A 21,190-nucleotide genomic window follows, 5' to 3' on the forward strand; every position below is an offset into this window, starting at 1 on the left:
ATCTGATGTGTCAGTATCAAGGTTTATTACATTACATTTAATTAAGCTGACACTTTTATCCAAAGCGACCTACAATAAGTGCATTCAACAATGAGGGTACAAAGCCAGAACAGCAAGAATCAATTACGTACAATTTGCTTTAAAAAAGCTAAACTGCCAAAGTGCCACATGTTGCGGCGGAAGATATGTAGACCTTATGCTGTCCTGCTGTCAATTGGTAGCTCTTTTCAGCATTTGGGTGCCAGGACAGCAAACAGATTTTGTTGAGTGGTTAACTCACAATGAGGGAGCAGCAAGCCGATTGGCAGATGCAGAGCAGAGTGGACGGGCTGGGATGTAAGGTTTAACCATGTCCTGGATGTACACTGTGCAGGATCCGTAGCCACTGATAACCAGTGAAGGGAGCTGAGTAGTGTGAGTGAACTTAGGTAGGTGGAGGACCAGTCGAGCTGCTGCATTCTGGGTGAGCTGCAGAGGTCGGATCAACCTAGCAGCTAGACCAGCCAGTGGGGAGGTGGATGAGAGGACCTGAACCTGGACCTGGCTGTACCTGCACCGTCTTCTGAGTGAGAAGGGGACATATTCTCTTGATGTTGTGCTGCATGTATGTACACGAGCGGGTTGTTGCAGTAATATAGGCAGTAAGGGAGAGTTGACTGTCGAGTGTCACACCCAGGTTGCTAGCAGTCTGGGTGGGGTCAACCATAGAGTTGTCAAAGGTAATAGTCAGGTCATGGCTAGGAGAGTAGCCTGTCCCTAGAAGGAAAAGTAGTTCAGTCTTGTCGACTGAACTACTTTTTTAGTAGTCAAAAGATGTGATACATGATAGTGGCTAAACGCAGTGTCCAACTTAATCTGTAACCATAAACTGTTGTATTGCAGTTTGTCACTAGGCAAATATGTTCTTACTACTCTATTCTAGTTGTCTGCCTATGTTATTTGTTTGCCTGAGAACTATTGTCAGGTACTCTTGTACAACAACGTGTTGTACCTTTTCTTTTTTTTGGATTTAGCAGCCGATTCGGCTCAGTCATCAGGGCCACTTTATGTTTTATTAAGTTTTTCACTTCAAGCTCTGATGTGATCCGTCAGAGAAACTCAGACATCAACAGGGATTCTAAGATTTCATTGTTACACTATTCCTTTCTTAAAAATTCTCTAATGGTTTACCTCTGTTTACAGTTTTTTGGCCTCCAACACATTTTGTTTCTCTCTCACTGCTGATAAATACAATTTGGCACAAGGTGTGATCACGTCACAGTCAACCAAGGACTCCACACACATTGTTCAGTTTCAAGTTCAGTTAAATTCTTCCCAAATCACATTTGCTCTTGCGTTCAAATCAATATAAGATGATATAAAATGAAGATTGGAAATAAAAACAAAATTCCCTGAGGGAGTATGACAATAAATTCCCTGACAACATCCTTTTTGGTTGGATACTCAGTTTATACGTGGAAAAACCCTGACTGGGTGGCATATTATAGGCTCTAATGTTTACTGAGGTGAAAGATGTGAGATAATCAATGATGGAGATACCACTCATTAATTTGTTTATGTGACTGTGCAACCTTGTTCCTCTACCAAAATACCTATCTGAATTCAATGATGAGATTCATTAGCCGATACCTTTCTGTGGGCTGTAAGGAGTGGGTTTGTGTAGTAGAAAGGTTCTCTGTATGTCTCTCTACACCCACGCCTACAGCCTTAGAACTTGTATTCAGGATCTTCCTCATCCTTACCCAGCTATTAGCATTATTCAACTTTAGGAATGTATCTGATCACTCTCCACAATCTAAGTCAGCAAACATGACAAAGATAGTACAAACTATCATGTGTCACATGTGCCATACACATTAGGTGACCTGCCCCGTATGTTCTCGATTGAACGTCTCCTGTTCCAGAGGAGGTAACTCTAATGTTATATTTCTCTAGTATAGGATCATACATGAACTCATGCACAGTTGCTGTACCGAGTCACATTTTCCTTTAGGCAGGGGAAACATTTGAATTCCACATATTCATCTGTAAATATGATGAATGTAAAATAAGCCGGAATTTTGAATGTCAATTGGTCATTTTAATAATCTACTTATCGAGTTGCATCTTCACATCCTTCGCTTAGCAGCAATATGCTGCAGAGGAGTATAGTAATGAACCCGGTAAAAAAAGCATAAATAACAAAATAAAAGCATTACTTCTGGTTCTTGAGTGCAGTGCCAACCTCTTTCAGAATGTTTTACCCTGATGGGTATTAGCCTGCGACCTTCTGCTGCGCACAAAAAAAGAAGCTTTCTTAAACCGCTTTCCCAAATACAGTTATACAACATAAACATTAATATACATTATGCTGGAGTTGTTGTATTTTTTCAACTCCCCCCGCCCCCCATCTACTTTTTAATGTCCTGCTCATGTTTAATTAGAGGGGCATAATGAAGTGAAGTCATAAGGTGCCCCTCCTCTGGAGTGATTGCAGAGGGGGCGGAGGAGGAATCTTAACTTATTTTCACTTCGTTTTCACCTCCTCACATTTCTTCATTTCACATGGGCTTGAAGCGCCTGCGGCGTTCTCTTTCCCTTCTCCAGAGCAAAGTGAATGTGACTTTTCTAAGGGGGTCACAGGATGCCTGGAGGCCTGTGGGTGTTACTGGACTGTTGCCTGCTCTCAGCTTCACTGAGGGGCTTGTCATAGATTTCATCTCCACAGAAATGAGCCGGGGGGCCCTGGCCAGGAGCACAAGCAGCCAACGTTATGAAGGGCCCATGCTGATTATTTCCCTCTGACATCGCATCCTGAGCTTTCCGCATTAATCCTAGACAAAGGCAGCCCTTCAGTGCTGTGCCAGAGCTCAAATTAGGAGCCAGATAATGGCCTTGTTGAGATCCTGCTCTGTTCACCGAGAGGCAGAGCTCCAGTTAAATTCCTCCTCTTCAATATTCCTTTCCTCCTGCTTGTTCTTCTCCTTGTCCGACCACCTTTCCACCATGTTCGGACTGTGACGGAATTCAGGTGACACAATTTCACTCCATACACCCCGATCACAACCCTCACCCCCACTCACCCACATTTAATTTGATGGTGGCTTGGCCGAGCTTGGACCTGCGAGTGGTTGAGGATGGCCACGGGCTGTGAAACTGATAGCCAGTCAAGACTGGAGAGTCTCTCCAGCCTGGTCTAGTCTGCAAGAAGGAACAAAGAGTGCCTTACAGGGCTCCGCAGGGTGGATTAGTTCCAAGGAGCCAATGGCTGGGGCTGCTGGCTGACTTGCTAGAAGAGGTCCTGCTGTGGTCCCAGCGGTGGGTCACTGCATAGGCAGACTCTTCGAAAACCCCACTCCGGCTAACTAGTCCCCATCCTACTGCCCTCCTCCTCCAATCAGCACACACAGGCTTTTGAAGTGCGGCACAAAAGTCAGGGATGGGTTACCTTGAAGAAGGTCGGGGGAAGCTCAAGGTGGATGGAAATATGACGACGGCACAAATGACCTTTGCCCTCAAGCCATAAGTTTGAAGTTGTGGACACTACCACTTTGATGCATGACTAATAAGTGTTGATCCATTGGAAAAGGAAATCTTAATTCCATGTGAATATTTTCTTGTTAGGCAGCACACTAAATTCACTTAAATAGAAAATAAGTTTTTTAGCTCAGTGTGTCAAATTAGATCTTTATTGTCGAATTATTGTTTGATCACACCCTCAATATTCAGTCCTTCACACTTTTAAAGGATTTGATTGAGACTGTTTCAATTCCTCCCATCGATTTGGATGATGATCTCCTCTCTTCACATCTGGTGCATCCTTGGCTAAATTGTGTTGCTACAGTTTCTTATGAGAGACAGATAGAGACTTCAGAACATCTAAGGTTAGCATTAAAGCTTCTGCAGTGTAGAAAATGTGTCTCCGCACTCAATGTCCTGCAGTGTGAAACATGCTTAGAGCTTTAAAACATCCTTGACACATTTATGAGCACAGAGTTATCATCTAGGCACTAAGGCCATTTATCACATCAAAGCCAGAGCTTTGTTTGTCGATATAAATGACAATAGCCGCAAAATTGCCATGGTTCGTACAGCCACGCCGCCTTTCTCCTATCTATCTCGACCAGGCGCAACGCTAGGGACAAAGGTAGGTGAGCGATTTAATAGTGAGCACAGACTATTTTTCCATTTGAATTCATTTCACCTTCTTTCTTTGAGGCTGTAGATCAGAAAGAAGGAGTGAGGCAATAGAGTGAGAGGCATGGGGAGAGAGGGGGAAAAGCACAAGGAAAACTGATGCCCTTTCCTCCAGCTAAATTAACAGGAATCACGTGGAAAACAATCTGAGTCTCCAATGAAGGAGGGAGGGGAGGGGGACCATTAAAATTAGCCCCGAGCTATGGACTGCACCCAATATCACTAAAGCTGCACTCACTACAGATGTGGAGGCTGGCTTACAGGCAAACTATGCTCTGTTCTATAGCTACAATTAAAATCAACCTCGCTGCCAAAAAATAGGAGGGGGAAAGAGGGGGTAGAAAGGCAGACATGGAACATCAAAGACAGATTGAAATGTGTAGTCAGTAATAAGAGTGGTCTCCCAGCCCCGAGGTTCTCCACGGTCCCCTTGTTAATGAGAAATTTTGACCTCTGGTTTGTAAGTTAAACTTGTAATCTCGGTTAATGAAGTAAATCAATCCCAACTCGGGAGTGTTCAGTGTCTCTCCCTTTGCCTTCTCCCCGCCAACCTCCCCTCTGTCCTTATGTCTTGTGCTTTGCTCCTTCTCCTGCTTCTCCTTGCGTCCCTCCCAATGTGCCGCCTGGGAGTAAAAATCGGCCAGGTCTTCAACCAGACAAACAGGAAACTCGCAGACCGCGGCGGTTCCGGCGCCAGAGGGGGGGGCGTAAGGATTCAGAGGACCAACCAGGCTGTTTGGTTAAGAGGGAGCCGGCCAGCTGAATGCTAGAAGAAGGCACCGCATGGAGCAAACCACTCACTCCTCCTCCTCCTCCCCCTGTCTCTTCTTGCTTTCCATCTTTCCCCCTCTCTATCCAGACTCTGAAGAGAATATTATTTGGTTAAAAACTCATTCCTGATTGCTGGTTCAGTGGAAGTAATGTGCGTGTGCACAATTCTTACTAAAACTTTCTCATGTGTTCATTTGCACAACAGCTCTCTTTCTCTTATTTCCGTTTTACTCCTCTCTATATCCAGACCATACCATAAACACACACTGTGTACATTATGCAGGAAAGACAGCTAACTTAACCTTCTTTTTTTAGTTCCCTCAAACACATTGAGCTACACTTTTGCTCTGAACCATAAGGGGGCCTCAGTTAACTCCACTGGGTGCACTGACATTAACCCCTGATTAGCTGTTGCGTTTATACATTTATTTCACCACTCAAGACTTGCAGGGTGTAATATGGAGGATGACTGATACCGGGCTGTAATGAAGCATAAGGATTCCTGTGTGGATTCCCTTCTCTACATCCTACATAAATATGATTAAAGAGGGCACAGAGAGGCTGCTATTGGTTTCATAATGTCAAGAAGATTGTAATATTAGGTTGACTTCACATCTCAGGGCGATTGTGCATTTCCAGCGAGGACACAAAGGAGACAGAGTTGAGTCTTCAGAATGGTTGCAGGGGCTCCTTGGCCGGATGCCTTGCGTTCTTAGAGCTTTAACACAGTGCACTTTGCCAACTTTCCCTTCCCCTGCACAACGCAGAGCACAGTGGTACCCACCAGTGGTTACTGCACTATGGACTGTGGGTTAAAGCATTTAAAATGCAGTTATAGCATTTGCATGAAAAGATAAATACATGTGGAATACATTTATACATGTATCCACTTCCATTTCAGTTTGTATTGAAATGCTAGAAATTTTTTAAATTATGTTTTGTTAGTTGCTCTTTTAGAAAATAAGAAAATAGTCTTATGGCCGACAATGGCTTTGTCTCTTTTTCTCTCTCTTCTCACCTTCCTATCTATCATATTCAAACTGTACAGAATTAATAATCCATTCTAGACTTTATGGTATAGAATAGTGTCACCTTCAGGATCAAAGTGACAATGTGCAATTGCGGAAGCGAAAGAGGATGCACTTCTGCTCAATGCTGCCTGTAGCATTAATATAATATTCCTTTAATATTTGTATGATAAGTCAGTAGCATCCGAATTATACCCCAGAGAAAGCCATCTCTATAGAAGACAAGACCGTAGATACAGCATTATAGAGATTATAGAGTTCTAGCGATATAGACCTTTACTATAGCTTAATGTAACGTGGAAGTGGTAACGTCTCTGAGGGCACAGTAACAGCACCATGTTCAGCTGTAAAAACCCTTTGATGATTAAGGTTTAAAAGATAAGTTATAATATATAATTATTATAATGCGTCATGTCCAGCAAAAAGAGTTGTCCTACATAAAATTTGTATTATTCTAATAGCAGCTCTATTAAAGTGAAATTATAATTGCAATTATGGAATTTGAAATGTCATAATTATGTTTATGTAGTCCTGCAATTAAGTCCCTTGTGAGTGTGTGAGTTAGTGGGTCTTGTGGGAGCAGGGGGTTGCTCTGATTGGGCCGTCTCCCCTGTTAAAGAATAGTGAATCAGCTTCTGGATATACGGTATGTGTCACATAGCAGGGAGATAGGCCTAAATAAGTAAATCACAGCTAAAACTGAATATAACTTTAACTTCCAATTAAACGTTGACCTGAATAATAAATACTGTTGTAAATAAGAGTCTACGGCCATACTAGCAGCCCTGTAAGGCTCTTCTTACACACATCATGCTAACGTGTTAATGGTGCCAATGCTAACATGATGGAATTAAGCAGGTATGTTAACAATTCTTATCGTCTTAGTTTAGTTTTAACATGGTAACATTAGCTAATTAGCACTAAATACAAGGTTCAGGAGAATAAAAAATAGTTCATCCTCTGGAATCCACATTCAGTGCATCCACTTTAGGCATTGTTCAATTTTTTAGGGTTGGTTGCAAACATAGACCTGAGATGTAGACAAATGCAGTACAGCACATTGGTAATTTAGGGAATCACTGAGTAGCCTAAACTGAATTAACTATGTATAGAATGAGGGAGGAGAAGAGATGCTGGTAAGTGTATCGCATACTAAATATATGGTAAATGTCAAATTGACTTTGCATCATGACTTTAATCCCTTAATTCACTTAAAATTGCTGAAAGGGTTTAAACACACACACGGGCAGTCCAGCACTCAGGTCATTGAGGCACAAGGTTCCTGTAAATCACACTCAAAGAGATTAGACAGTCATTAAACATTGTCAACGAAGGAGGTGGATTCTCACCTCTCATACGTTGTTCCACCATATCTTAGTCCGGTCACAGATGAAAGAGAATTTATAAATCACTGATTCTATATTTGGGCTTTACAAAGGCTATATTTTTTAGATGTACTACACACTGACATATCAATGGATATTGATTAATTGTTTATACCTGATGATGCTCCAACCAAGTAGAAGATCAAACATCATAACCTCGATAAATCTCAAATTTCCCTAAAGAGATGCCATTAAGCTGTATGGACCATTGTTCCATACTCATTTTTAGGAATTCATGCTTGACAGCATTTACAAACCTTTTCAAGAAAATTGCTGAATGGTATTTGTTATCTTTAACTCCCAGAACAGGTGTAGGACCATTTTGGTCCTATAATTCAGTGTTTTGATCTTACAGAGAATTAGTTAGAATTACGTTTCATTCACTGACTAGAGCATCACTCTTTCTTTCTTGTCAGGACTCCCTCCTGAAAGGGCTGGTTCAACCCCTGGAGAGATTTCAGGATGGTCTTGTGGTTTATTCAACCTTGGGCTCGACCTGGTTCACTCATCTAGGGAAGGTTAAGTCAGAAAGATGAGGAGTTTAGCTGATGCAAAAAATAAAATCCTTAAAACTGTTGAATCCGTCCTCGTGAATAAAGATTCAACAAATGATTTTAAATGTAGTTGACGCAGGCCATTTTTTAATAGTTCCTAAATAAACCGTACATTTATATATGTACATAAATGTGAACATTAGTATTAACACTGTAATCTCTTTATTTAGATAAGAAGCTCCTATATATCCATATTCATTGCAAAGCAGTGATCCCCCTCATTCCTGCCTCTAAAACTTTGCCCTGAAATAATGGTTAAATATACAGTTTTGACAACAAAGTTGAGCCCCAGGCACTTAAGAGATACCCATCTTAAAGAAATTAATTACCTCCCTTGTTAATCTTGATATAATTAAATTTCTGAAGAATGAAATTTGCTGCCTTTTTTTTCCCACCCTCCGCCTCGCTGCTACGGAGGCGGGTCGATCATGGCTGGCTCTCTAGCTAGCCTGCTGGCCAGGGACATGGGGACAGCCTAACATCCTGGGCCCCCATGCTGTGCTATATACCACACTGTGCAAACCCACTCTCCTCATCCTACGCCTTCACCACTCAGGGACAGGCAGAGAAAACGCCTCGATCGCTGCTTTACCGTGTGGCGCCTGCTTGTGTTTCCCTCCATCCTGGAGGAGATAGAAACAATGGGCCTCCAAATTCTCACTCTTAACATGTGATAATGTTGTCGAACGACTGGAGAGTTTAAAGCGCGGGCGCTGCTAATGAAGTTGTCAACATTGAGCCTCTGAAACGTACACGGCTGAGCCCCGGAGAGCTCTTTCAGTTATGGCTCACTTAAGAAACTCCTGTGTCTCTGGGTTATTTATAGGACCTCCTGCAATACAGTTACATTTAACCCTGATAACTTTCAGGGAGCAGTACATGTTCTTATCGCTATGTGTTTAAAATTGTTTTCCTTTTGACTTTTTAAGTTTCATGTCAGCTCTATTGTCAGCTGTCAGGTCTTGAGCCTGGGGAAAGAAGGGAGGAAAAAAGATGGAAACGATTTTTCATTAGGTGCTGGCAGGGGGGCAGAAGAATGCCAGGCAGGGTGGATGAGAGGGGGTAATATGTACAGAGTAGGCAAAATACTACGAGTCGATGGCAGAAATGCCAACACAGAGAGTAGTTTGAGTTTTCCAGAATCTGATTCAGGACTTTTCATTGTTGAGTAGTGTATCATGTAAGCAGCAGTTCTCTGCTTTTCACTAAATACTAAATAATTGAGCAGCATGTGTACATTTACTGCATCATGGCTGATTTTTACTAGTTTTTTTTATGTTAAGTTGCACTCGCACATTTCAGCTGAAATTGTCTGTGTTGAAGACTAACCCTTTTAAATAATGTATGTAGGAATGGCATTGGAAGTGAATGTTTTGTATTTCAGTAATATTATGCAATTTTTGTTATTGTAAATATTTCAAATCTATTAAATGATCCTGTATGATAGAAAAATAATAATTAATTCAATTTAAATGTAAAAATCACTCACAAAATTAGCATCAGATTTAAAGCAATGATCTAAATTGCTTATTTATATTTGTTAGTTATGGTCAGTTAAAATTTAGCCACGGTTAAGGTGAAATTGAGCTCCGTTTACTAGTGGATTTACCAGCGAGTTGATCATTCTCACCGTTAGAAACTACTGCTGTTAACTACACCCATTACTGCCCTCTCTAAGCTTTTTCCTACAGACCTCAGAAGTTAATTTCATCTCCCGCTGGGAGAGGTCCTGCTTTGGCTTCCAGTTACACTTACACCACCCCTCGTAACCTGGACCGACCACCATCTGCTTTACTGAGCAGAGACGGTCCATGTAAATGAGTTGCTAAAATAATAATGCATTTCTTTGTTTGCGATTCTGTCGAAAGACAATTTATTTAACTGTTTTGTGCAGACTTTGTTGTGATACAGTGTCCCCTATTTTGTCTTTTAACAGAAAAACAGAACATCTAAAATTAGCTTCAGAAAATCGTGAAAGAGAACAAACAAGGCGATCCATTAGTGAGGATGGGTTATTGGCTGACTTGCCTCTTCTCATGGCGGCCCATTAAAAGTGGTAATGTCTGCCTCCAGCAGTGCCTGGGGAAGAAGAAGGAGGCCATGGAAGGCATATTTCACATGCATCAGACACTAGAATTAAATAGACCAATGTTCCCTAAAAAGACTGAAGTACATCTCTTTCTGATGTGCGTCCCGGGCAAAAATTCATTGATCTTAGAATGTCCCTTGGCAATTATAAAATATTAAATCCAAGTCGCACTTTTCGGCTCAGCTTAATTTTTTTCCTCCTCGCTTTCCACTGCTTTCCATTTGACCAATTTAGAAAAAAAAGTTGGAAACGGATGGCCATGAAAAAAAAAGGCACTGATAATAAAGACTGTGCCCACTTTTAGATATCTTTTGTTATGTTTCTGTATTGTTTTTGCAGAAAATCTCCGATCATTAAGTGGGACGAGGTCCCAGCGAGGCAGAGAGCGCCTGAAACATGTCGTAGCTCTGCGTCGGAGCAGTGTTATCCAGGAGCACAAAGCACAGGGAGTTGAGCTCACAAGGGAGAGACATTCTGTGTGACATCTTTATTTCTGAACACAAGGCTGATGCCCGTTTCAGCTCTCTGGGGGTGACAAATATCTGTCAGCTGCTTTCCATTAGGTTTGTGGCCCTGGTGCCCGCCTCCCTTTATGTCCCTCGGAGATTACGGAAAGGGGTCCGCAGTTAATTGCCCAAATCATTAAATTTAACATATATCTCAATAACTATAATGAGCCAGCTGTTTGACAAGGTACACAGTTCATTAAGTGTCCTTGCTTGTTTGTTGTTTCACTAATTAAGATTTAGAATCGATCATTGAGTGTGTAATGTACAGTGCAGCTCGGCTTGAACGGGGAGTCTCTCTGCTCAAACGGAAAAAAAAGAATGGCATCCGCTCGCTAAAGCTTTACCATTTAGCACACTGACTGCAATGGGAATTAGACATCCTATGCTAATTAGGGAGGCCAATTAACTGGGAAATTCAGGCGTTTTTTGACAAATAATCTCAGCAGAATTCAGACATCACCATGCACATGAGTGTTATCAGTCCTGGTCTCCTACAGGGAGAGGATAAAGGCTACTGGCTTCCCTTGTGTTTTTATATGTTTATATAAATATATATTTATATGTGCTGTCAGTTAGAGTGCAGTCTGCTAATGTCTCCAAGTGCCTGAATTGGCCGACTCTTTGTTTCATGTTTAAACAAGAGGGTCGATTTAATGGGACTGTAAGTGCGCTAGGAACCTGAACCATAACATGTCAGTGTTTTCCGAGAGAATCGTTTTTGCGATAAGCACAGACTCCTGGTAGTATGAGGTCTGGCTATTAATCACTGGTCCAACAATATTGCATTTGACCGCATATGACAGAGCCGCTGTCCAACGTTTGACCTCCGTTTACTTCCTGAAACAAAGAATGGGCATCACCAGAAAACCTCAATGTTTCTGTGTCTCTCATTCCCACTTTGATTCATGATCACATGTATTTTTTAGATTGTATAAATTATGTATTTGTTGGACTAATGAAAGCCCTCCACTGATAGAACTTTGGAAGAGTTGTGAATAGCTAAATGTGGCCTCCGTCACCCGCATCGTGTCACTGCAGCTCTGAGCCATAGATGTGGTTTGGCTTGGGAAGCAAAGTCATGCCTGGCTTTTTGGAGCGATCTTTATGTTTACATGCAAGGTCCACAGAGCCACAAAATGTAAACACACCTCCCCGACTGGTCTCTGTCCCCACACAATGCTGCTTTTTGTGTGTGTTTGTGTGTGCGTTGAGATGTGTGCAGCAACACAATGTGTGGGTCTGACCCGTTGACAAACAGGCCCCTGCTGTCTGTATAACCTGTCCGACCTATCTCCACTGCTTTGTTCCTCTAGTACTACACATTTAACCATGCTCGGGTTGGCGCTCTCTGTTCAGTTCCTCATAGAAAGCCGCCATTACACCATTGAAGGAAATGGCTGTGGGTATGTGCTGAAGCTGTTTGGATACCAGGCAGCGCCGGAGGTGTGTTTGCTGGGCGCCGGTGGGCAACTCCTGCAGCTGCCCGCCTCAGGTTCAGGAAGAATTGAGTACTTCCTTTTACAAGATGTGTAATTATTATGGCAGACAAGGGTGTGGGTATAAACCAAGTCAATATGTAGATAAGCATTATACACACACGCTCACACACACATGCACACACAGCTGCCTGGAAAATAATGCTGTTGTATGTGGTATAATAAAGCAGGTTGCCAAAATGCTGTGCAGGTAGGAAGGAAGCCTTCTGGGCCTGTGGAGGAGGAATCTGATGGGAGGAATGAGGCCTGCAGGAAAGTGCCAGCAAAATCGTAATGAAGAACTCCTTCACTGAGTCCAAATTTTACAATGCTGCCTGCCATTTCTTACCCCAACCCACCCCAGATCCCTAATTGACAGCATATATTGTGCCATTTTAATATTGACCTCGTTGTGCCAAATGTGCTACATTTTGTAACAACTCGACTCCTCTCTGTCTTCCAGCAGAGCTTCTTGTAGTTGTAGCGTGTATTTTTATAAAAGTTGAATAAACGTAATCATTTTCCCAGAATGCTGAAGGAATCATTTATTACTGAATCGCTGTGAAACCTCTGTCAACCTCGCATGCTTGTTGGATGAAAAACCGTGACACTGGGGGTCACAAATGCTCACAGAAGCTCTCTTTAAAAAAAAAAGAAACTCCTCCAGTGAAGTTATGGTTCGTCTTTCTGGGCCATCTAAATTTTGCACTTTCCCCAGAAGAGCCGGGATCTTAATCAGACCTGCTCTTCAGACAGCCGTTTTTTTCCCTGCCTCTCGTACTTAGCAGGCGTCTCATCAGGTGCGTGGGGACCAGTGACGGCCCCCCCCCCGGAACGGAGCCTGTGATGGCTAAATGGAGTCAAAAATGGCCCCATTTGTGTCAATTTGAGATCAAGGACCAATTCACGGTGTGATCCCGCTGCCGTAAATGTGCGTTCTAATCTCCTCCATCTGCATATCCACCGTGGCCCCTCGGTGCATCTCTGTTCTTGTGAGGGAAATGTGTGACTGCTCATATGAGGATTTATGTGAAGACTGACAGTTCAGGGTAGTGTGTCTGCGGCGGGATCCGTCGCGCTGCCTTTTCGGTCTCTTATCTCATTCTCAAGTCAGTGTGTGCTAGCGCCCATGTTGCTGTGCTACCCGTTGCCGTGCTCTTCTGCTGGATAGCCTACTCGTTTCCCTAATTAGGCCATTTGTAGGATGCGTTCCCCTCAGCCTGGTCATTTATGTTCAATACCAGTCTGAACTGATAGGCTTTTGTTAACTGGTTGTTCCTATTTGGAACGTTTCACAAAGACATCAAAGCGTGGACCACAAGCCTCATTTGGCAACTTCTCCCAGCTACTCATCGGCTGCAAAACACCCCAGTGCCTTGATTATTAACTCAGTCACCACCCTCTCATTCAACTTGAATTAAAAATTAAAAACCGGCAGAAATGACAGTGCCACACCATTGAAAGTAAAGCGTGCAAAACCAACAAGGGCTCATTAGTGAGTAGTTCTGAAGACAAGCATTCTGACTTGAGACTCATTACACTTCTCCACTTTAACTCTAATTGGGTTCATTTTATATATGAAACGCTTTGAATATTTAATGTTGAAAAAGTTCTTCTGGTACTTTATGTAGGCAAAGATACTTGGCCCACGTTAATTGTCCAGGTTATCGTGGAGACTGTTAGTGGTCCCTCATTTCCCCTCGCTCTCTCTCTCTCGCTATAGAAAACACCAGAGCAGAGAGAGAAAGACTCTGATCACATGGCGGCATAGTGGACTGTTGATTGGATCACAATCTTCAAACAAATAAATCTGATTAACAAATCCCAACAACAACAAAATCATCGTCTGGATTGTTGTGATATTAGCCGAATGTAGACAGTAGGATTTAATCAATAGCCAATAATAACCAAAATGTTATTACCCACAATCCTTAATGGTGTTGCCAAATTATAATAACTTACAAATATCCAGCTAGTAAAGCCTGTGCAGTATTTAGTTGTAGTAGTTCAACTAGCCAGGCTCAGAGCATTTTAATTAAACAGAATTAAAAAACAATCTTATGGTTTCTTCCTCTGCTTGCCTTCACGTGATCTTTTGTTTCTCTCAGGTTGAAAAGAAAGAGAGGAGGGGGGTGGTGGTGGTAAGATCGTGTTCCCAGGCAGGACAGTTTGAAGTTCTTTGTTTGGAAGCGAGGTTCCGGGTGCAGCACACTGTTTAGCTCGGTGACCCTGTGACTGTCTTCTGAGGAATTGTATAAGCAGCCCTGCAGAATAGTGCTCCGGGGTCGGCTTTCATCTTCGCAGTAACCTGTGGACTTTGAAACTCAGGGCGATGGAATTGCAGCTTTGTCAGTACACTACTAATTAGAAAATTCCTGACCTCGAGCAAGATGTTTTAATTATGTGTTGTGTCAACGAGTTTGCAGATTTAATCCACCGTTGATACACACTCAAGTGTGCAAACTGTGTCACACATTGTAGTAGACAAAGTGAAATGGTGAAGGGGCATCTTGCTCCACGTTTCCATGCCCCACATAACCTTACGCCTTCACTGCAACATGTTTGTTAAGAGCCATCACATGCTTAAGTAGCCAAATTAGACGTGGAGTTAATGTGTTAGCTCGTGGAAAAGCTGGTCTGATTTGCCTTGGTTTGTGGGAGGCTGAACAATGTGACAGTATTGTGCTGGGTGTGAGAGCTCTCTGTTGCAGTGAGTCAGTGTGAGGGAAGGCAGGAAGGGGTTAAACAGAAATTGAGCGGGGATGCTGGGGGCAGCAGTGCTGCAGAACATAGCAGTGTTCGTGCGAAGGCAAGTCATTTCCCGAAACACTGCAGACACATGGCCTGCGGCACTCTAAAACCTTTGGAGACCAAAATGGCTTGCAGGAGTTAGAAGTAATAAGGTGTTTTTTTGCCTTCTTTCTCCTTGACTGAAATTCTGCACGGTTGCTATGCATTGCCATGGAGCTGTGTAGCTGTTTTTATGGTTTATGTGGGTATTAAGATGCTCTGCAACTGGCCATTTTTGAGATTTGTTGTTCTTTAGTTGTGAAGCAAATGGAAGTTGCTTTTTTGGAAAGTAATTCCCCAATTTTGTTTGCCATGATCAGAATGCTCGACCCCACTCTCATCTCTTTGTTTTTTCCCCTATTTTTCTCTTTGCAGTACAAAATGACAAATTAAAAGAAGCACATATAAGAATAGAAAAAAAACGTGCAAATGTGATACACTGTGCTCTATTTTTTCTGGAAACACAGTCACTGTAGCAGCTTCTTGTTTAGAGTTTAGCACAGAAAGGGAACCTGCGATAGGAACAAACCCGTCTGTGTCGGTGCATGAACCCAAAGCTGTGGTATTAGTCCATCTTGACCTCCCTGATTATCGGTGGACTGAACCAAAACCCTTTTCATCCTCTCCCCTGGTTCTGTTAATCTTTGCTGCCTTGCCTGCTTCAAAGAGAGGCTCCGGCATATAATCTGGGTATGTACATCTGTGAATTATTATTCTAATTCTTTATACGTTTATTAGAGCTGAATAAACTCCACATCAAATACATCACTCGGGCGATGTCAGAAAGCCCGGGGCAAATCAGCCGACATCTGTTAACTCTTTCAAAATGGCCTCATCCAGCATGTCTGTGGGCGTAGAGCAGCGAGAGAAAGGAGAGGCGAGAGAGCGCGAGCGAGAGAGAGAAAGTCTCTGTTGCTGATTAATGGCGGCCGTAGGAGATGGGTTTCAGGCCGAGTGTGGAGATGAAGTGGGTCTGCACTCCCACGGCTGGGCTCCGCACTGTAAACACCGCAGAGGGACGGGGCCACGTTCCCCGACTGAAATGTGGCGTGGAGGAGAGCATGTGGAAGAGCTTTGCTTCCTGGCACCTAGTCAGTCAACCAGACAGTCAGTCAGTCCTTCAGTCGGTAAATTAGTCAGCCAGTCAGTGAGTCAGCCGGGCCCGCAGCCAGTTAGCCAACAAGCCGGTTTTTAGTTAGCCCATCAGTCAGCACATCAGGCGGTCCTTCAGTCATCCAGCATGTCCTCCAGTTTGTCTGTCAGGTCCTCCCGATGAGAGCACGCCCGTCACGTGTACCTGACTAACCACACGCCTTCTTTTTTAAGCGTCTACCAGCCAGTTTGCACTCAGCATTGCCTGCTACCTGCCAAATTGGTACACAGAATCTCTGACTGGTGGCTGCTGTTAATTTCCACCCTGGCTTTAACTTCATAAAACACCACCTGGTTCAGCTTTTGCTTCACTTCTTTGTTTAGCTTGTCAACAGTCTGTCTCTGTTGTGCTATATATGTCGTCCTTGCCTGGAGCGCAGACATCAGACTATAAACGGACTATTTTTCCGGCATCAAAGTCCCAACAACAACAATAGAGTAATGTTGCATCACCCACAGCTTATCTGTTTCACAACCAACATGGGGCTAGCCTCTATCTTTCAAATATGAATGCTGAGCAATGCTTTTACCCCATGTTGCAGTTTGAGTTGACACAGTGTGTTAGCTGCTGTATCGTACATGTGTCTGTGTGTGTGTGTGTGTGTGTGTGTGTGTGTGTGTTTGTGAGATCTCCCACTATGTCTGCAACTTCGGCTCTGAGGAGTTGAGTGCTGAGACAGCAGCTTGGCCCTGTGCAGGGGCCGAGCAGCTCTCTGTGCCTGGCAAAGTGGGCCATTAACCCACCGCCCTGAGGTGTGACCTGGGCCAAATCCAATATTGGCTCCGGCATCAAGGCACAGGTGCCATTCAGGGTTCAAAGCCACAGATCAGCAAGAACCCCACGCAGCACCGCTCCTGCCCCACACCCCTCCCCTCCTTCTCAAAGAATAAAGGACCGAATGTAAATTCCTCAAGACACAGGCATCACTGCTGCCGCTGCACATTTTGAAAACAAGGAGTCAAAAGCTCGAGTGAGAGAGAGGGTGAAAACATACATTATTAATCAGAGGTGAATTTAGCAAAATACCAATTGTGTGACCTGCCAGAAAAGTCTGATTTATGTTCTTCACATATGAGTATCATAGATGTACTGAACAATGGATGAAGTGTCTAAATGTAGTGGATCAGCCATTACAGTATAGGATAATGTGACTATTCAGATTGTGCTTCTGAATGTGTGTGATGCTCAGCAGCATTTCTTCACTGGCATCATGTGACCTGCAATCATGAATTTTGCCACCAGACTGATATATGACCACCCATAAAAATACTGTAGGTTCACATATAATTGTTGTAATAACTAGAGCCTCAACTGCATATTAATCCACTGGAAATATAATACATAAAAATTAGGGCCGAGCTACCATGCATAGCCGAGTAATGTTTTGCTAACAACCTGCAGTTCAGGTGGGGGGGGGGGGGGGGGGGGGGGGCATACAGAGACAAACCATTCACCCTACTGTTCACACCATATGGTCAATTTAAAATCCCCAATTAACCTAATCCCCAATCTGCACGTTTTGTGACTGTGGGAGGACACCCGAGAAAACCCATGAACATAGATGGCACACGTGCAGAACTGGGAATCAAACCAGGAACCTTCTTGCTATAAGGCGGCAGTGCTAACTACCCCTGAGAGTGAGTGGGCTTGGAGGTTTTTAATGGAATTCATAGACAGTAAGGAAGATTTTTTATTCGTTGTGGATTACCTCTCTATTGGCAAATTCCATCATTTATAAATAACCTATTAGAGTTGCTTATATTATTTCTACAATACTGGTGACACATGGCTGGAGTTATGTTCAGTTCATGCACACAAGGGGTTAGTGACACTGGAGTAGTGTGTTTGTCTGATAATCTGAGCATGGGCGGAATTTGTCACAGGTGTCTGGTTTTCTTTAAGTGTGTCTTTTATTCCATTCTATTGTTTTCCATACACTGTGTTACGCTAATTGTCTGCTACACAAAACAGACTCACGGTCCCTGCTCTTGTGTGCATGGACATGTGTTTGTAGAGAGTGAAATAGTGTAAAACAATGTCAGGCCCATTGGCACTTTGTCATGGCTTTCAACAGAATGCGGCTGAAGACCAGAGCCAGTGAAGAGGCCTCTCCTCTCCTCTCCTCTCCTCTCCTCTCCTCTCCTCTCCTCTCCTCTCCTCTCCTCTCCTCTCCTCCTGTTTTTCTCTCTGTCCCTGGCTCCAAACAAGTCAAATGTCTGAAGAGATGTATCGAAGTATCCCTGTGCGTTCTGTACGATGGATATGTCATATGACATAATGCCTCCGAGCGCCCATCACAGATAAAATGACAGATGCTGTTTTTTGCCTCATGGATCTTTCTTGGCCAAGCTGATTTTGAGACTTTCAGTTCTGCTCTCCTCTCCTCGTCTCTCTCTCTCTGTCCCTCTCTCTTTGTGCCTCTGCTCTCCTGCTTTTTCTCTTTTTTATTTTCATCCAGCGTAACCTTACAAAGCCTGCCATTTTGTTTTCTCATTGAATTTGAGACAGAATGACTGTGTAATTACTGGCGACAGGGAAAATGTAGTCGTTGATGTTTCGCTTTCCTATTTAACCGAAACTCTGCCATCTGCTTGAGAGGGATGGGTCTGCAGAGATACCAACAACAACATACCGGTGTTTGGGTGGTTCTGTACGCTCAGTACGTGGAGGGCATATGAAGACAGACGGATGAGGAGCGGCTGTGTTGAGTGAATCGCTGGATGAGCGTTGACCTTTCTGCCTGTGTTTGGATCACTTAAGGCTACCCCTGTCCCTGAAAGGACATTCTGGGAGCTGTGGCACACTACCTGTGCCGTAATGTCTGCCTATACTCCCATCGTCTCCACTGTGGTCCTGGCACCACCCCAGCACTGCCCGCCTGTGGCGACTACTGCCCATCCGTCCAGGTGGATGGATGGCTTTGATTGGTAAAATCTGTGGCCCTGTCGCCGGGCCCCTGCTTGTGAGTGGCAGTAATTGGCATGGCAGTAGGCAGCCCCATCTTTCACATGTGGTCACCCATGATTGACCTGATAAGGCTGGGGTCGCCCCCCCCCCAGAGTGAGGGTCTGGTGTGCCTAAGGGTGACGAGGAGCCGGCTGTACTGGCTGCCTCAACCCAGTCGTCGAGGTAAGTTTGTGGGAACACTGGCCTGGGAATCGTCACTCGTCGTCCTGTGTCCGGGGTCAGAGAGTGTACAGAGGGAAACTTGAGACAAGGCATCGTCGCACAGTGTTCACAAAGACAAGCTCAGGAGGGGGCGGGTGCTGTGAGACTTTGGTTTGGTTCTTGTAAATTCATACGCATCATATGTTTGCGATTAAGGCCTGTCTGTGCTGTGTGTTTACAGAGTGGTGCAATCAATGTAATTGTGAGAGGGTGTTCCTGACTGGAATGTCTGTCTTATTTCTCTCTGCCTGGGTTCAAGTGGGCACTTGCTGGTTTTGTTTCCCAATGTTTCTCATTTACAAATGTAAAAGCATCTCTTGATTTGTATCAGCCTCTGTATACTCTCTCTCTTTTTTATCATTCTCGTTTTTCCTGGATCAAATACAAACAACAAGGGCTCCATTTCAGAGTGGGACGTCAGCTCAGATCTATGTCAGCAGCGTTGTTTACTTAGAGGGAAAATCTGTTCATATTTCGGAGGATGTAAAGAGCCATAAAACACACTTAAATAAAAATGATGCTTTCCTTTGCTGCAGGAACTCGTTGCCAGTGTTTTTCTCAGTCTCGTGTTCAGCCTGTTTAAAAAAGTCTAAGAGCACTCAGCTGCACCTGAAGATCTGGATGTCATTAGTGGGTCTTTTTGATCTTATTGCTGCTCTGCCAGAGGGATTAGTTTTCCAAATTGGAGGTATATATTTGTTTTGATGACACAGCATTGATATTGTCATTGTGTTTGCCATTCAACATTACTTCATTTAGTGAATGGACAACATGACGTTGCTTACTCTTTGGGAGTTTCAGGGTTAAACAGCGTTGCAGCCAAATCCTATCAAACTGAAGTGAGTGGTGACCACTTCTTCAAACGTAAAAAAAAACACAGAAAAGGCCTCCATACTGCTGCTGTGGTGTCATCCAGGTGTCCGTAAGCCATTCAGACATTTGACAAATTTGACTTGAAACAGTGCAATTGACAGCGTTAAGAGTCTGATTTAAATGTCAGGCTGATACCACTGGAGCAGTATGGAGGCATTTCATTTTTTTTTTCAAGTCTCAAGAAGAGGTCACCAGTTAATTCAATTGTATTGGATTTAGCTTCAACGCTGTATTCCCCCTGAAACTGCTGAATCATTTTGTGGACTAGTTCACCCACCCCTCCATCGGCATAGGGGTGAGTAGATAATGAGGGAATTTTCCTTGTTTCTGTGAACTATCCCTTTAACAATGTTGTGTTTTATCATGGAAACTTTCCTTTCTGCTGAGACAAACATCCCTTTAATCTATCAAGACAAAATAAGGACAAATTCTTAGGAGCACAGTAAAGGAGAAAATCCAGTTAATGAAACCCGAGTTATTTATTGCTTCAATGAAGTGCATACTTATTTAAGCTTTCAGTTCACATGAAAACACATGAGGAAACATGAAAACACATTCATTCATTCATTAGATGCTGTGGCTGAGGGGGTAGAGTGGTCATCCTCCAACCTGAAGGTCGGCAGTTTGATCCCCAGTCTGACCCATCTGCATGCCGAAGTGTCCTTGGGCAAGATGCTGAACCCCGAATGGCCCCCCATAGAATAACAAAGTGCTGTGAATAGATGCACTGTATGAATGTGTGTGTGAATGGGTGAATGTAAAACTGTACTGTAAAGCGCTTTGAGTGGTCATCAAAGACTAGAAAAGCTATATAAATACAAAACCATTTACCATTTACCAAAACCATTAGCCAAACTGTCTTTGAGGGTCATGGTCAACTGACATTGGGCGAGAGTTAGGGTACATCCTGGACAGGTCACCAGTCTGTTGCTGGGTCGACATACCACATTCAAAGATTCACTGATATGAATAAAGTGAGGTCAGAAAGTTCAGAAGGTTTATAATTCTGTGGGTAACTTTAACAGTAAGTTTTCACACAGTAAATGTGACCTTAACCCCTACTCGGTCGGAACACACACAGACACACACATACACACACACTAGGAGCACTGACCACACACACACAGTGGTAATGGTGGGCGGCCATGCTGGTCAGTTGTCTTGCCCTAAGGCCCCTCAGCCATAGATGTTGTTCATTTACTCCCTCCCCCATCAACAT

General features: G+C 43.5%; 1 protein-coding gene across 2 annotated transcripts in view; it reads left to right on the top strand.

The window, feature by feature from the left end:
• LOC133954722 (transcription initiation factor TFIID subunit 4-like) overlaps nt 1–21,190 on the top strand; it is an 85,737-nt gene that overhangs the window by 61,316 nt on the left and 3,231 nt on the right. The gene's annotated exons all lie outside the window — the stretch shown is intronic.

This window comes from Platichthys flesus, chromosome 1, assembly GCF_949316205.1.
Source record: "Platichthys flesus chromosome 1, fPlaFle2.1, whole genome shotgun sequence".
In the NCBI taxonomy this organism is placed as follows: domain Eukaryota; kingdom Metazoa; phylum Chordata; class Actinopteri; order Pleuronectiformes; family Pleuronectidae; genus Platichthys; species Platichthys flesus.